At 32.7% G+C, this 7,106-nt stretch overlaps 1 long non-coding RNA gene across 2 annotated transcripts; it reads left to right on the forward strand.

Annotated features, from left to right (window-relative positions):
• The first annotated feature begins 4,142 nt into the window (after window positions 1–4,142).
• LOC139858764 (uncharacterized) lies at window positions 4,143–5,149 on the forward strand. 2 transcript variants are annotated; one of them, XR_011763064.1, is made up of 3 exons: window positions 4,143–4,722; window positions 4,840–4,934; window positions 5,059–5,149. It is a non-coding gene; the product is annotated as an uncharacterized lncRNA (long non-coding RNA). The 2 variants fall into 2 exon arrangements; XR_011763063.1 differs by having other exon boundaries at window positions 4,143–4,708.
• Window positions 5,150–7,106: the final 1,957 nt, after the last annotated feature.

A 7,106-nucleotide genomic window follows, 5' to 3' on the forward strand; every position in this document is an offset into this window, starting at 1 on the left:
TGGCATAGCTTATGTGTATCACTGTCTTATACCGGGCTTATGTGCAAACACTGTCGTAACCCATGAAACCTGAGCCGACTACCAACCACTCTATGGATTGATCTTCTTGCTAGGTTGTATCATGACGTCATGCACACATCATCCATGAACCGTATGCCAGTTCTAATCTACTTGTTCTACTGGGACAAGACATCAATTATACGTCAACCGGGTAGCGTATACTCTTTGCAAGAGATTTCAACCAAGTTGTTTACGTTTACCGTATAGCGCGTTCGATATGTGTACCATTAAAAAGCATCAACAAGGCTTTGACCACAATCTCACAATGTTTGAAAACTCCTTTACCGGGCTAGGATGTGGTCTTTTATTTAAGAACACAACGTTTACACTATCGATAATGTAGGTTTGCACACATAAAATGGCCAAAACCTTTGATTCCATTCACCCTAACCACGTTATGGTACAAATATCGCCTTATTTAATGAATCAAAAGAAACAATCAAAACAATAACACAATATACATTCACATTGAGTCATTAACACTATATTATGGCGGATGGTGAAGGGTTCCGGCTACCATAACCACCTTCTACCATCATTTTCAGTCTAAGCGATTTATGGTGGTTCTAGCGGCCATAACCACCTTTTACCGTCATTTTATATGTTTTTAGTAATTATAAATTATTCAAAAAAATCATGTATATAACGGGACCATGTATTGTTGCATATGATTATGTGGAACAATGCACGAGTCATGTCTATTACCGAAACAATATTTATGTCATCCAACAAAATTATTTCTCGCATTAGCACGCAACACATCTTCTCACGGGTATAAATATAAATATAAATATAAATATAGTTGATGAATAAATAGAAAGTTTGTTGGTTTCGTGTGTGGTCACATTTTTTTAGAATATAAACTTGCCAGTTAAATGCAATATATTAAAAGTAAAAAGTACCATTATTTTTTTTATGTTCGAACAATAGAATAATTATACATTGTAGCATAGATCATCGTTATTATTAATTATATATTATTATTTTTGTTATTATTATTATTATTAAATTATTCAAATTTATTATTATTCAAATTAAAATTCTTATCCCGTCGAATATACGAGTTTGTATCTAAATACGTCCCCGAACCCGAACCCGCAAATAAATATTAAAAATCATCTTCATAATCTACACTAACCTATATACTTGGACCCGAACTCAACTCAAAAGTTATAGGTTTTAGGCTTTCCTATCGGGTAAGGGTTTTTTTTACCATCTCTAAATAAAATAGTTTAATTTTAGGGTATTATTATATAATTTTTATTAATAACCACAGGCACTAAATCATTTTATTTCATATAAATTGTAATTGTAACAATTGACATAAAATTTAAAAAATGCAAAAAAGTTTTTTTTTTTTTTTTTAATAAGAAAATGTCCCGCCTTTATCTCCAAAATCTTCATCCTCAAATTATTCCCCAATTTCAACCTAACCCGCCCTTTAGTCTCAAAATTTTCATCCTCAAATTCAAATCAATTTACACTCTTTCTCATTTCTCAAGATTCATACTCGTTTGGTTTCAACCTCCGATCACCCTTCCTTCCGTCACCATCATCGGAGGTAACATATTCATTCAATCAATTTTCGTTCTCAATAATATCAATAATACGTACCTGAGTAATTTTATTAACTTATATTACATATTTCGTTCATTACTTAACACTAACCTTTTCCGTATATTGTGTGTTTAATTGTCTGTAGTTACGTGTTAGGGCTTATGTACAATGATTTTGCTATTCAGTAATTCAGATCTGAATATTAGGTGTTAGATCCTTTCAATTGCCTTTTAAATTGTTGTAACTATCTTATTTTATTAGGGCTTTGAGTGCATAATTTTAATGGAAAGAGTTGGCGGTGGTGGTCGATCATCGGCTGCAACTTCGGATAACTTCAAGCATATTTGGATAAACTACTCCATATACCGTTTATCAGTGGTCTGAGACTATGGCTTTAGTGTTTCTTTATGTGCTAGAGATGATATTATGGTCAAGGTTTCTTAGCTATGGTTTTGAAATCTATATTCTAAACTTGTTGATTGGATTTTTGTCGTTAATTCTGAACCGGCACCTCCTGATGGTCCTATGTGCCTACTAAACGTTTAGATGAATTCAAGCTCTATATCAGATGACTTCTCGAGTTCAAGTTTTGGTAATCGTTTCTCTCTTATGTTAATTTTTTAGATGTTGTAACGTACTCAATTCGTGTACCATAGCTGATTTTGATTCTCATTCTTTGAATTTAACGGTCATACTTGAAACTAGGAGTCGTTAGCTATGGTATTTGGATACTCTAAGTAACTAGAATAGGAGTCCATATCAAAATTAGAAACAAGGGCATTGATTATCTCGGAGATGTCATGGTAGGCTTATGCATAATACTCATATGGTTGGAGGTAACATTCTTGTATGTTGATGCATTAGTAATCTGTATATGTATTTTTAATTCATTGTTCAACTAACTAGCTATTAAGTTATGTACTTGGTATATTGGATAATTTATTTACAGTTAGCTTATACCTTAAAATCTTATTTTCTTCATTTAATATAAGATGATGTTGCATGTTTTTCATTTTTTGGTATGCTTTATAGTTTCCATTTTAATATGATTTGAAAATCGTTTGAAATAGGTCACCTGTTGAGATGAGTTCGGTTACTGTAGGATCAATGTTTTCATTACTTATGTCACATAGCCACTTTTCATTACACATAGCCACTTTTTCTGACTTACCGACTTCTATGCTTAAGACTGCTCCTTATAGATCTGGTTGGACCGTTGATAGTATATTTTCTGAACCTTAAATATTGTCATATGACTTCAATTCATACTATGCTAACAGTTCAAACGAGTAAATGAGAATTAGCTCAAAAGAAGAGGTCAAATAGAGTGCACTGATCAAAAGTATCATTGAGTATTTTTCCGTCCATCGAACCTTCTATATCATTCTATTAAAAATTGTTAATATTTAAATACGTCTATTATATTTGACACACCAAATACTAGTAAGAGTTTAAATAAGAAACAAAACATCTCTGGTTAACATATTCAATCCACCTGTTTTGACATGTTAAATTATAATTTAACTACCTATCAATCATATCTGCTACCAATTAAAGTTTTGAACTTGTTTAAATCATGTGTATAATCTTCTATATAGCGATTTTTGCTTTTAATTCGTTAACCCTATTTTTTGTTGATTATCCCTTGGGCTCAAATCTTGGGTCAGACTGAAGTTCAAGGGTTTAAGTGGGTTGGTGGAAGGGTAAAATAGGGTTGTCTCTCATCTTTCTTGTTCAACGATGAAAAATGGAGAAAAGAGGATATGTAGATGAAACCATATATCTACATTAAATTGAATAATGTTATAGAAACAGGCCAATCTTTAGCAATGTTCGTCAATGTTGGGTAAAAAGAGTTGTAGAAATTTTGAGGCTCGTAAATTTTCTACTCTGGCTTTAAATACTGGTGCAGTGTCGTAAAGCCAGACTAACAGTGAAACTATTTGAGGGAGCGTAATCATTTAACTCAATTGCGTAACGGTGGATTATCGGATGCTATGTTTGAGTCTGTTGCACCAGCTGTTACACCATATGTGCCACTTGGTAATGCTGGTAATGTTCTCCCCATTTTCATCAACGAGTCGACTGAAGGTATACTGTCTTTGTCGTTTGCTTATGTTTGTTTATATTTACCAAATAGAAATAGTATATAACGTCTTCTGCACAAAATTTTGAATCAGCATGCTACCAAGGAATAATGATGTTGGTGCACAAATTTCACTTTCTTCAGCAAACACTTTGGGCTCTGCACCTTTAGTTTTACTCTATATATATTATAAAAATGTTTATTTTTAAAATAAAATTAATAGAGTAGCTTTAAATCATGATTCAGTTCAAATAAAGGTATCACTGCTTTTCGTATGCCATGTTAATTCCAACTTTCATATTTGCTTATGTTAGTATTATCGTTGGTTGTCAGGTGATGAAATAATTGTCTCTTATTCGACTCCTGCTTGAAACACTTTCGTTAGCCAAGAATGCACAAGTATGCTGATGTGTTTTTCTTTATTTGATGATACCTTTTTTATTGACATGTGTTAGGTACTCTTTGTTTTTTTTTCCTGCTACTACGTTTGTTTTAGAGTGTGGTTTTTAAATGTTGTAGATATCTAATGCCACAAGCGCGCACCTCTCTGTAGTTTCATATAGCTTCATATAAGTTATCTAATGCCATAAACAAGTATAGTCATTTATACCAGGTTTTCATTTAATTTACTATTTGTGTGTTCAAACTTTGACAACACTTCCCGTTGTACCCATTGTTGCTCAACGTCTAAAGTTATGTAATAATTAAGATTAATTTTTTATAACTTGCACCTTTATGTATATACATGGATGGTTTATTTGTAGGTGGTACGAGATGATTGATAAAGATACATACTGATCTTGAACTTTACAAATGGTTTACTGATCTCGAAGCATCAATGAAATTAGAGGTTAGTATTATTATCTATTTTCCTTGTTGTTTTCTTGTTTATATCTAGCAATCACTGGATGTCCCATGTAGTCTGATATGTGTTAATCTCGTCGATAGAAGAAAAGTATCAGCAATATGTTAACACCTTAACTGAGAGGATACAAACATGTGATGGTATTCTGCAGCAGGTATAATTCTATCGTTAAACTTGCAATTTTTCTAAATTTCCAGGTGGAGACTATCGCTCCCTTTTTTCTTATTAAGATAACATGGTTTTGTGTGAACTTAAACTCCACACTTCTCAGGTCGATGAAACCCTTGATTTGTTCAACGAATTACAAATGCAACATCAAGTAGTTGCAACAAAGACCAAGACCCTTATGATGCGTCTGATCGAATGGTGGGTCCTGTTTTATCTTCCTTCAATGCAAAGTTGGACAAATTATGTTGTTGATAACATAAAGACCCTTCATGATGCATGTGATTGAATAACTTCTGATTATACATGGATGGTTTATTTGTAGGTGGTACGAGATGATTGATAAAGATACATGATCCAAGACGTTGTGCTTTGCTTTTCACTGTCTTTACTTTTTTGTCAAATGTTATTCGAAGTCTTTATATGTTACATTATTTATGAGTTTTCTATGCTTAGTGTTTTTCATGTTATGAGAATAATTTATTGAAATATAATTATGTTTTATTTCATATTTGTTTTTTTAATATAAATTATTAATTAGGTGTTCGTAATCATCATATTAAATAAAAACCGCATCCAATAAAACCGTCCAAAATCCGAAAACCAAACCAGATTCTAATATTTGAACCGGACCCAAATAACTGAACTAGACCCGAATCCTCGAATCTGATCCAAAACCGGATATCCGAACCGGATCCGAACATAGATCCGAAACTACTATAGGACCTCGTATAATAATGTTATACTAAATTTGATATAATATCATTATATTAGGACCTTTTTACTAGGTACTAAATTAATATAGCATTATATTTAGGACCCATTTAGTGGTTTTAACGTTCAATAATGTATTTATAATAGGACTTTTTAAGTGTTATTAAACTTAAAAATCATTATATTAGGACTCTTTATGTGGTACTAAAATAACATTTGTGCATATTAGGACCTTTTTACTTGGTAATAAACTCGTATATCATTACATTACGACTCTTTTTATTGGTACTAATATAGATTTCTTTTACAATAGGACTCTTATTTGGGTACTAAGATACTAAATACTTATAATGGGACCATTTTTGTTTGTCCTTAAGAAATATATAAATTTATTGGGACCTTTTTGTTGGTACTAACGTAATATATTTTTACTTATTGTGACCCTTTTGTATGTCTCAATATCAAAAAATTGCTCCTAATATGTATTTTTAAGGACCTTTCTATGTGGTTGTTAATCATATTATAGGACACGGTCGTTGGTTTCATAATCTTATTAGCTTTTAGGACACTTTTTAGTTTCTATACTTTATACGACCGCGTTAGATACAACCCCCATTGATAGGTTCTATCAAGCCTAAAGGTCCTATAAAGTAGCTTTATATGACCAAATTGGGGGTCATATAGGAGCATTTTTCTTGTAGTGTTATATTCATAGCTTTTACTCGAATGGGTTCTCTGTCATTTCTGCTCAAGGCGTCGGCTACTACATTTGCCTTCCCCGGGTGATAACGAATCTCAAAGTCGTAATCATACAACAATTCAATCCACCTGCGCTGCCTCATGTTCAGTTGTTTCTGATTAAATATGTGTTGAAGACTTTTGTGGTCGGTATATATAATACTTTTGACGCCATATAAGTAGTGCCTTCAAGTCTTTAATGCAAAAACAACCGCGCCTAATTCCAAATCATGCGTCGTGTAATTCTGCTCGTGAATCTTCAATTGTCTAGACGCATAAGCAATTACTTTCGTTCGTTGCATTAATACACAACCGAGACCTTGCTTTGAGGCGTCACAATATATCACAAAATCATCATTCCCTTCAGGTAATGACAATATAGGTGCCGTAGTTAACTTTTTCTTCAACAATTGAAACGCTTTCTCTTGTTCATCTTTCCATTCAAATTTCTTCCCTTTATGCGTTAATGCAGTCAAAGGTTTTGCTATTTTAGAAAAATCTTGGATGAATCTTCTGTAGTAACCAGCTAGTCCTAAAAATTGGCGTATATTTTTCGGAGTTTTCGGGGTTTCTCACTTTTCAACGGTTTCAATCTTTGTTGGATCCACCTGAATATCTTCTTTGTTCACTATATGACCGAGGAATTGAACTTCTTCCAACCAAAATGCACACTTTGTTCACTTTTCTCCGTACACCATTAAAGGTTTTCCTTTTTCACGCACAATGCGAATCGCATTTTTGTAACAAACGACTTCTGATCTCACCTTTTTCAACCAGTCCATGCCAATTATTACATCAAAACTCCCTAACTCGACTGGTATTAACTCAATTTTAAATGTTTCGTCAACCAGTTTAATTTCTCTATCCCGACATACTTTATCTGCTGTAATTAGTTTACCGTTTGCTAATTCGAGTAAAAAT

This window comes from Rutidosis leptorrhynchoides, chromosome 7 (genome assembly GCF_046630445.1).
Source record: "Rutidosis leptorrhynchoides isolate AG116_Rl617_1_P2 chromosome 7, CSIRO_AGI_Rlap_v1, whole genome shotgun sequence".
NCBI lineage: Eukaryota > Viridiplantae > Streptophyta > Magnoliopsida > Asterales > Asteraceae > Rutidosis > Rutidosis leptorrhynchoides.